Below are 11,165 nucleotides of genomic sequence, written 5' to 3' on the forward strand. Positions count from 1 at the left end.
TCACAACTTATGTTCCCACCCCTCAAGCAAGCAAAAAACTTTAGTGTAATCCACATTTCATCTTATTGTTGAAATTACCAAAAAAGACTGTACAACAGAGTTAATGTAACAGCTCAGTAAGAAGACCGGTATGATTCTTGTGACCTTAAAATGCCTGAGGTAACAACAGCCCCCATGCACAGTGACCTATTCACTTCTAATCACTAGTGCCAAATCTGTTCTCTCTGAATTTGCTACTTAACTTCCAACCCCTTTCATACGCTGATTTACAAATGTAGATCTCTCAACCTGTAATTTTACCTTTAACAGGTCTGCCAGATGTTGTGATAACTCAATGGATAAATAAGGTAAGCTTTGTGTTTTACACTGAATACCTTTCTTTTCTATACATGCAAACAACAATTTCTTAACAAAAATTAAGCTATGAATTAATGAGTACATTAAAGAACACGGACATGCAACATTTTTGGAGATGAAAAACTGTGATAATAACTACTTCTGGAGAAATAAAAAAAAAGCATTCACATCTGTTTCGCACATCTTAAAAAAAATATCAATTTAAACTTCATTCCTCCCTTTCTTTTATCTGAATACAACGTTCATATTTAAGGCCTAAGGAAGATACAGTGCACATAACCCAAGTTCTTTTCGTATCAAAGCCAACCATGGGGAAGGGTCATTCTAGGATGAAGACATACAGATAATGCATTACTATTGTCTGCAAGTTTCCAAAGACAGTGATATTTATTTTCTAAATTACTGTGTATTAAGGTAGCTATTTTAGAATGTTTTAACAGCTTAATAGTAACTACTGAGATAAAATGCAATTTCAATCAAAACATACAATTAACTAGCCCATGGACTGCCCGGTTGATAAGTCTGACTCATCGAAATCTCTCAAAGTCATAACTATTTGTACATGCACCTCAGTTGAATTTAGCCTGACTGTGATCTAGATTGACAAAACAGAACGAGCTCTGATCCAAATACCCGATAACCTTCTGAGCATGGTACTGTGTCCAGGTTAACACTCTTCTGAAAATTCCATTTCAGGTGTCTATAAGCTGTGACGAAAATAACTGACCTGACAACTGAGATATGCTCTTAAACACATATCTGCCATGTCTCTGATTTTTTCTAATTATTTTCTTATTATCTCTCTGTTCATCTTCTTCTTGCTCTTTTCTCAAACCCCAATTCTTACAGAATGCCCATGATAAAAACGTTACTTTTTTAACCATGTGAAGTTTTCAGTGACCATGCTGATGGTACTACCCTCTCTTAACCAAAGCATTCCTTAAAGTACAGTAATTTCACGAATATAAGCCGCACCATTTTGGCTAAAATTTTGCTCCCACACCAGAAATGCGGTTTATACTCAGGAGCGGCTAATATGTGAATAATTTTCTTACATTTACAGCCTCAGAAGTGCCAACCAGGGTGCCGAGCTGAGTACCTGCCAGTAAAAGCCAGCATTTTGCAATTATTAAAAATTGTTACTCTGTTGCACTGCGGGTGGAGCCTGGCTCCCTGCAGGCAGCATGGGGGGCAGGGAGAGAGGCGGAAGAGCTCTCTCCTTCCCTCCTCTGCCACAGCCCGGGGGAGAGACGGGGGGGCCCCATGCCACCATCGCCGCGGCTCAGGGAGGAGGCAGGGGGAACTGTCCCCACCCGCCTCCGCAGGAGCTGGGAGGGCTCCGTCCCTAACTGCCAGGGCGAGGGAGCCCAGAGGTGGTGGCCAGCCCCGAGTGGCCCCACCGAGTGGCAGCGCCAGGCTGGGCCACCTGGCCCCATCGGCAGCCCTGAGCGGGTCGAGCCTGCACAACCTGAGCCGAACCAGTAAACCCCCCGCCATGCCGCGGTTCTGTTACTATTTGGCAACTTTGTTGCACGCGGGTCCTCCCTGCGAACGACAGAGTGGCTTACACTCAGGTGCAGCTTATTTATGGACAAAGAACAAAATGTTTGCCAATACCCAGAGATGCGGCTTATAGTCCGTGCGGCTTGTATTCGTGAAATTACTGTAATTCCTTAATTGTTGAGGTTTCAGGACAGACTATTATGTGTAACTGTCCTTCAAGTGAGAAAATGTTTTCTTGGAGTTTCATTATTTTTGAATTTTGTTTTGAAATATACCATGTGTACTATTTCAAGTCTTATAAATCGAAAAAGAGCTACCTAAACAAAATATTAACAAGAGCCTATTCAAAATGAGGTAGATATTTCTGTGGTATTTTTAAAACAAAAGGTAAAACTTAATTCATGTAACTCAGATTAGTCTTTATGAAGATGTCTTACAATGTCTTACAAAACTGTTGTCCTGATGACTGTTTCCCAGTAAGAAATCTAAGAACTGAAGACTTCCACAGGAAGTTAAAAAAAAAAAAAAATTCCTTAACCAACAAACCAGCCAACCAACGAAATCATTAGCAGTCACCTGCTGGAAGATACTAATAGTTAAAGATCCAATGTGTGGTCCACTATAGAAATATCCGGACATATACTTCAGTGTCAGACTAGCAGAGATATGTTAGCCTCATGGTGCAATCCCAGCTCACCACTGGACAATGGGTGGAACTTTATTCCATACTGAGTCAAAGGGAAACGAACAATGAACATAAGAGCTCGGTGAAACAGCTCAAGATGAAAAGAAGAGATGACAAGGATAAAAGGGGAAGAAATGAAATAATTTGGAGCAGAGGAATAAAACAGGATAGCGATTAAAACCAGAATGGAGACACACTGAGCCTTTGTTGTGAATAGTGAGGGAGGAGAGTTGTTACCAGAGGGTAGAATAGACAGTACTGGATAGCAAAATATCTTTTACAGTATATTCAGGACAAAATCACTGTTAGAAAAGTAGAAGAGTAACACAAACTGAGTGTGGACAGAGCCACTTAATAGTCCAGATGAAGCACGGCTTAAAACCAGTAGGGATAGGGATAGCCATCAACCCTCAAAAGATGATATTCAAGGACAAAATGGCTTTAAGATTCAGAACCATAGAGAGCTGTGTAAGGCTGCAAACCTTGATATCTTGGAATAAGTTAAAACAAGGGTTTACAAGCAAAGACCATGATCTTCGACTTTGTCAAATTTCAAATTCAGGTGGCCTGTTAAAATGTATCAACTGATTGTGACTGTGGTTTGATACTTGAGAGTTCAATGAAAATTTTGTGTGAACACAAAACAAATTCCTAATTAAGTACAGTAATTTCATGAATACAAGCCGCAGCAATTTGACAAAAATTTTGGTGGAAACCCGGAAGTGTGGCTAATAGTCGGGGGCGGCTAATCTGTGAATAATTTTCTGACATTTACAACCCCAGAAATGCCAGCCAGAGTGCTGAGTCAAGCACCTACCAGTAAAAGCCGGCATTCCGCGATTGTTACAGTGTTACTGTGTTGCCCTGGCTCCCTGCAGGCAGCACGGGGGGCGGGGAGAGAGGCGGGAGAGCTCTCTTCTTCCCTCCTCTGCCACAGCCCAGGGGAGAGACGGGGGGGCCCCGTGCCGCCATTGCCGCAGCTCGGGGAGGAGGGGGGGGCCGCGCCGCCATTGCCGCGGTTCGGGGAGGACGGGGAGGAGGGCGCGCCACCATTGCTGCAGTCCGAGGAGGAGGGGGGGTGCTCTGCCCCCACCCTCCGCCGCCGTGGCGAGAGCAGGGGGTGCTCTGTGCCCGGCCAACGCTGCGGCGTGAGCGGGGCGTGCTCTCCGTGCCCGGCCGGCGCCGTGGTGTGAGCGGGGCGGGGGCAAGCGAACCCAGAGGCGGCGACCAGCCCCGAGTGGCAGCGCCGGGCTGGGCCACCTGGCCCCACCAGCAGCCCCTAGCGGGCCGAGCCTGCATAGCCTTAGTTGAGCCAGTAAACCCCCCGCCATGCCGCGGTTCTGTTAGTATTTGGCAACTTTGTTGCATGCGGGTCCTCGCTGCGAATGACAGAGCAGCTTATATTCAGGTGCGCTTATTTATGGACAAAAACCGAAATATTTGCCAACACCCAGAGATGCGGCTTATACGCAGTGCGGCTTGTATTCGTGAATTCACTTTAATTTCTTCCAAAATATTGGATCACAACTTACAGTAATTTCACGACTATAAGGCGCACCCTTTTGACTAAAATATTCCCCTGAACCCAGAAGTGCGCCTTATAGCCCGGTGCACCTTATCTGATGTGCAAAGTTCGGAAATTTGCGAACCCGGAAGTGCGATCTGCGAGCTGAGCTGGGACCTGCAGGAGCTGCAGCTGTGCGGGAGGAGTCGGGAACTGCGGGAGCTGCAGCTGCTGGGTGGGGGAAACCGGGAACCTGTGCAGCTGCCGGCCGGAGAAAAGCAGGGGGAAACGGCGCGGCCGCGGGGTAGCGCCAAGAAGCACCGCTGGAAAATGCTGAAAAGTGGCGAAAAAGTGGCAAAAAAGCGCCAAAAAAAAGCATGGAAAAGCGGCGAAAATGTGGTGAAAAAGCACCGCGAAAAAGTGCCACGGGAAAACGCTGAAAAGCGGTGGAAAAGCAGTGAAAAAGCACGGCGGGAAAGTGCTCAGAAGTGGCGCCGCCGCCAGCTGTGGGGAAGCCGGGAGGCAGCGCGGCCATACGGTGGAAGCCAGGAGCCACGAGCCGTGCCAGCCGGCGCCAGGGGCAGGTGGGAGTGCCAGGGCCCACTGCATGGGGAGGGCGCCTGGGGCTGTGTTTCAAGGTTACACCAATCTTTGAAAAATGTTTGCAAATTGAGCACCTGCCAGTAATTTGTTACTTTGTTGCACACCGTGCGGCTCCTCACTGCAAAAAAATAGTGCTCCTTATAGTCCGGTGCACCTTATATGATCAGCAAAGTTGCGAAAGTTGCCGACTCCCGGGGGGTGCGCATTATAGTCTGGTGCACCTTATGGTTGTGAAATTACTGTACTCAGAACTTTTAATTATTTTTCTTCTTTTTTTTTGATTCATCGTCTACATCACAAGAACTGAATCCTACTTTGTAGCTGGGAAATTCTTAATGAAGAAATATATATTAAAAGAGGTTTGAAGTGATTGCACAATATGTTATTGATGTGCATTACCTATCTTCTTTTTCATTGTCCCTCTTCTACATGGGTTCTAAATACTATGAAAAAGCTACTCTTAAGCCATCTATTTTTTGTATTTAAAAAAACCAGGTATTATTCTTGGTCACTCCAGTCACCCTGCAATTGTTTGTTAACGCTCTTTACAGAAATAATTAATTTTCAACTATTTAAATACTCACAGTATGACAAAAATAAAGAAACATACTCTAGTGTATATTTCTTAACTTGTTGTACCCAATTGTTAATTTCTTTCACACATACAGAAAAGTGGCAGTAGAATATTGCCTCTCGAGTAAGTACCATTGCACTTTGTAGTAACAAGGTCCATGCACTAGTAGGCTTGTGCATCTCTTGGCTTTCATTCCAGGAAGATGCTTCTTTTATTTCAGATTAAGCATGCACTGTGATAGTAGAGTCTGATTAACAACAGTTAGCCACAGTACCCTTTTCCTTGGTGTTTCCTCTTGACTAGGAATGCTCAATTAAGCAGTGCTCAATTTATTGTGTGGCTTTCACAGATCCATTCTCAGCATACTGTATAAAGGGTCTATTTCTAAGCTAATAGACAGGGATGCATGTTTTAAACACCACTTCAAAATGCTTCAAGAAATGTCTTAGGCCTTTATCAACAAGTACTGTTCCAGATGATATCTGGGGACTTTTTACTCCAGGGCTTGTTCCTCTCAGGCAGGATGAGTGACAGATGCCTGGCTGAAGCAGGGTGAGAGTTTAGCTAAATGACTACAAGGTTTCTACCCTCAAGTTCAGTGAATGATCCAAAGTCCACTATTTCACAGTAAATACCATCATATCTATCTAGGGATTTTGGATTCTGACATACTACACAGTGCCTGAGCACCACTACCACGTACTTTGCCTTTTTTCCAGTGGTGTACCTCAGTGACTTTCAAGATGTTGTGAATGTTTTCCAGATAAAATACATGCCCTTTGAAGAATTCTGGGCTAGACTCCAGAAAGAGTAGAGAAAAAAAAAACCAAAAAACAAAAAAATAAAGCTTATTTCACTATCCTCTGAATTTATATAAACACTTGAAATTTTATAGTCATCAAATTCACCTGATAATACATGTTTAAGACATGTCTCTAAGATATGTCTGTAATCAATGATGGATAATAAGCAATTTCATCCAGACCAAACAGAGAAAATTGAAGAGGTGAATGTTGAAATAAGCAAAATTTCAGGGAAAGAAAAAGATGTTCCTCTTTATGAGATAATTCAGAAAAACAGTTAATAACGTGTATATTTCAGTTTCATCAGAATCAATTTGACTTATGCATATGTTAAAATTAGATTTATGAAGATGCATCTATAGATTGATTCAGACTGTGTGAGTTCAGGCATCATCATTACAGGTGACATTACACAGATGCATCTTATCTCTAAAATACCCCCAAACCTAAAAACCCTTTGTGCATTTAGTAAAAGTGCTGCATATTTAGTTCCAGAAAAATAAACCAAAAATATACATCCTTGGGAGGCAAAATACAGCAAAAATGTAGCCTATCTATTTTGTGTAGCTAATAATTAAACTGGATTTTCAACACCAGCATATATTTATATGCATATATATATTTAGTATTTCTGAAGTGAATTCACTAGCTAATCCTTCATGATATTCACACAATTAAATTCATTTAATTAATTTCACGATTATAAGACACACCTGATTATAAGCCGCATGTCTGGGTGTCGGCAACTGTCTTGGGTTACAATACAGTGTGTGATAAAAGGTATCTATTCTATCACCATCTGTTGAGACCAGGTGAGGCAGTGATCCTTATCTCCACGGCAGATATTCTGCTAATGGGTCATCCATTGAAACCAGGCAGGGCATTGTTCTTTATCTTTTCACAACCCATCCTTCCTGCAGAGAGTCATTTTCTGCTAATGGCCCACTGAGTCCCACTGTGGGACTGATAAAATTACTGCATCCCATTGGAAGTGGCTCCAGCCAGGGGGAAGACCCCAACATTTCTTACCAAGATAAAAACAGAGGTTTTCGGACACTAAGGCAACCCCTTTCTCCACTGGACTCCAGAGGAAAACCGGATTTCTCCACATCACCTCCAGAAAGAAAACTGCACCTTCTACAGGACCACTGCTCCAACTGAATCACATCTGTCACTGCAGGAAGATGCAGACACCATTTAATGGGACTGTTGCCAGCACTCCTGCTGATGGGATGTCAGGTTGTACTCTGACTTTGTCAGGGTTTGGAGTTTGTTTCTTTGTAGTACTGTATTTCTATTTTAATTTCCCTAGAAAAGAACTGTTATTCCTAATTCCCATATCTTTGCCTGAAAGCCCCTTGATTTCAAAATTATAATAATCTGGAGGGAGGGGGTTTACATTCTCCATTTCAAAGAGAAGCTCCTGCCTTTCTCAGCAGACACCTGTCCTCCAAACTAAAACAGTAACTTTTCATTCTTTGTCTGTATATAAGCCGCACCTGATTATAAGCTGCACTTCCAGGTTCGGACCAAAATTTCAGCCAAAATGGTGCGGCTTATAATAGTGAAATTACTGTACAATGCCAATTTTTTCCCTCCTCTGTATTTTCTTGATTGCACTCTTTTCAATAACTTTTTTGCTTGCTCTTTCAACATTCACTACAAATACTTCAGAAATATTTTCTAAATACATATTTTACAGTTTTGAAAATATGACCTTGTTTGTTTAACCAGACAACTTACAAATCAAAATATAAAAGACAAACATAAACAAAAAAGCAATTAATAAAAACCCCACATACTAAAAATAATAAAATTATGTTATATTTTGTTATCTTTAAATCTCAGCATTTTTACAAGAAGAGCTGATTAATTAATTTTAACCCTTTAGAATAATAATTTCAATGTTTGTCTTAAAACTACTTTTATTACTGTAAAATTAGTTTGACATATCAAATTAACACAAGAGATTTAGAACAAGTTTTTGCTAAGACTGAGGGAAACATTAAATATAGATGGAAATTGCATATTTGTGAAATACTGGTTCTGTATTTTAAATGCAAAATAGCATAATCTAGTCGTTGATTCTACCCTTTTAATACTACTTGAAGAAGCAGAATTAGAAATAAATTCACATTTCTCAGTCCAGCATCTTGCTGACACTTTCCTTAAGGCCAAATAATGATACTGTTTCTGTTGTAATGTGTTCAATCACTCCTGAATTATTCTGGTGACTCTAGGAGGGGAGTTTGATCCTGAAATTTTATTAAAATCCTAATTCACTTTAGATCAGAGCACACATAACTTTCATTCATTTCATACAAAAAATAAGCACCTACATTTGAAGTACTTGTGTGTGCATTATGGCATGCCAGGTTCATCTCTGTTGGTTTGCTTGTATTCATTTTAGTAGTAGGTTTGCCTAGATGCATTATTTTATCAGTCAAGGTGGAAATTAACACCAGATGGTTTTTTAATACTTGTGTCAAGCTGGTGAAGAAGAAAACAATAAAACAAACCAAACACCACCAGCCAAAAAAATCCAAAAAAACCAAAGCAAAGCAAAACAAAACACAACAACAAAACAAAACAAACAAAAAAACCCAAAACAAAACAAAAAAACACCCAACAAAACAAACCAAACAAACAAAAAAACCACCAATAAAAACAAAACCTAAAAAATTTATTGGTTAGTGTTAATATGTGTGCTTTCCCATTTCAGAAGCAGAAGAGCATTTGATGCCACTGACATACACCACTGGTGTAAGAATAGAGGTATGACTACCTGAAGATTGAGAGAGACATCTGGAATCTCTGGATAATCATAGAAAATGTATCACAGCTTCACTCATGCTCTGCTATAGTATCCATTTTCAAATACTTCACGTACACATTAATCACTCATCGGGTTGAAGATAAAAAAATCATTGAGTGCATATCTGATCACTAGCAAATACAGAGATACAGAGCTTCATTTTTGAAACATTACTGTCCTTAAAAACTGCAGTCAGTAACATTCTATGTATACAAAAGAAGGTAGAAAATGCTTTCAAAAACATTAAAATATGGAGAAATTGAACAATATTTTTGGAAAACTTTTGTAAAGGAGTTAAATAGTGCCCAAGAGTTAAACCCAAAATTCCATACCATAATATGTCAAATACTTGGGGCAAATAAAATCAGCCCACATTGCTAATATGAAACTTTTTTCTGATATGATCTGTTTAACAGATTATTACAGATTTTAGTACTTTGTTTTGCCTTGAGGTAGATGACATATAGCTAGTAAGGGTAGAACACCATATTATTTCATTTCTATGTGATTCTCATAGACAGAAACAAATATGCCCTCTGCACGTTTTTCATTATTCTCTTTTTCATTCCACAGAATTGTGTCATAATGTATTAATTCATACCAGTGTAATTATATTTTTTTTTTTAAATTGGTATTTTACAGATGTATTTCCAAAGCTTTGGCAGTACAATGGGACCCATTAACTAGCTTCAGAAACTGTGCATAATTCACATAATTGTTCTCCAGGACACTCTACCCATTAAAAAAAAAAGTCCTTTCAAGAGGTGAGTAGGAAGCTGCTTGAAGAGAGAAAAGCTGAACTTAAGTTCTCAAAGTATTTTAAAACTAAGTATAAGCAGAAGAAAATTAACTTTATCTTGTAAGAAACCCATAATATTTTTAAAAAATGTCTCATTTTACCCTTCAGCTGACATGACAACTGAGGTGTTGAGTTTCACATGAAGAGCAATAGTATCTGCTTTTATTTTTCTTCATCTGATGAACACCCTGATAGGCACATTCTCCTACTTTCTCTGTAATGACATTGTATTTTCATCTCCAGTATCTTCATTTACCTTACATATTCCACCTGAATTCACTAAACCTGAATACAGTTGCGTGTCAAATGCATAGTTACGTTGGAGGAAAAGCTTTGGAAAGTACAACCCCAATCATTCAGCCAATTAAGGCTATTTCTACACTACTAAATTAAACAGTACTAGAAAACACCCCACACTTCTGCTTAATTTACATATAGTCTTGTCCTAAGTTTTGCTTCAAACATCAGGGTGTATTCCTCAAATTATGGCCACATTTTAATTTCTTAGAAATACTTGAGTCTTCAGACTTGTTATCAGAAGCATTATAAACAACCTGTAATGACTTTCTTTTTGGTCTGACATGGTGAAAGCTCCTGAATACATAACAGCATGCATACTCAACCTGTTGGCAGGACTACTCTAATATTCCCCTGTCCATCCAGCAATGGAGATATCTTCACCCTAAAACCAAGAGAGACTCATGTATGATCCTAGAAATTTTTCATGCTTTCAGGAGCTTCATCACATTATAACAACCAATGTAGTAAATGTAGAAAATTATACACAAGTATCAAAAGTGGCATGCACAATGATTAAATAATACATGTGTAGATAAAAGAAATGCTTAGATGATAAGTTAGTTGATTTAAGAAAATATTTAATTTGTAAAGGTGATTTACCATATGGAATGGTTCCTTAACAGATAGCTAAGGGAGAAACCTACAGATGGTCAAAATAGACTTCAGGGCCTTATGACAACTAATTAAGGGATCGGGAGCACAATTTGTGTTTTTCTCCATCCTTTTAGTTGCAGAGAACGGAAAGGAAAGAAACAAGAAGAAACAGCTTATCTGGCTATGTGACTGATTATCATTGGCAGAGTTTTGGTATTTTTGAACCTGGCCCAGTTTACATGACACTAGGTCTGTGGTTGATACAGAAGGCACGCTGTTTTCAAAGGGGGAAAAGGATTTTTTGTTCAAGAGTTAGCAGGGATCATTAGAAGAGCTTTACATTAGACTGCAATGGGGAAAGGGAAAAGTTTATTCTAGCAGCTACTGAAAACCACTTGAGAGACAATGCAGCTGTTGGTCACAGCCAGCATAGGTACATAAGGGAAATCTCCTGGTTAACCACATAATTTTCTACAATGACAAGCACACATATCTAACTGACCAAATCAAGCTGGTAGATGTGGGGTTTTTTTGACTTTTGACATTGCCTCTGATATTACCCTTCTAGACAAAATGGCCAGCACAGAGCCAGACAAATCCTTAAAATTTTAGGTGAACACTGGCTGAC

The 11,165-nt window shown here is 40.0% G+C and overlaps 1 long non-coding RNA gene across 1 annotated transcript; it reads left to right on the forward strand.

Annotated features, from left to right (window-relative positions):
- Positions 1-309: 309 nt before the first annotated feature.
- Positions 310-9,567, forward strand: LOC116992406. Its single transcript, XR_004417040.1, has 3 exons — positions 310-347; positions 8,752-8,804; positions 9,487-9,567. It is a non-coding gene; the product is annotated as an uncharacterized LOC116992406 (long non-coding RNA).
- The last annotated feature ends 1,598 nt before the right edge of the window (positions 9,568-11,165 follow it).

The sequence above is a fragment of the Catharus ustulatus genome, chromosome 1 (assembly GCF_009819885.2).
Source record: "Catharus ustulatus isolate bCatUst1 chromosome 1, bCatUst1.pri.v2, whole genome shotgun sequence".
NCBI lineage: Eukaryota > Metazoa > Chordata > Aves > Passeriformes > Turdidae > Catharus > Catharus ustulatus.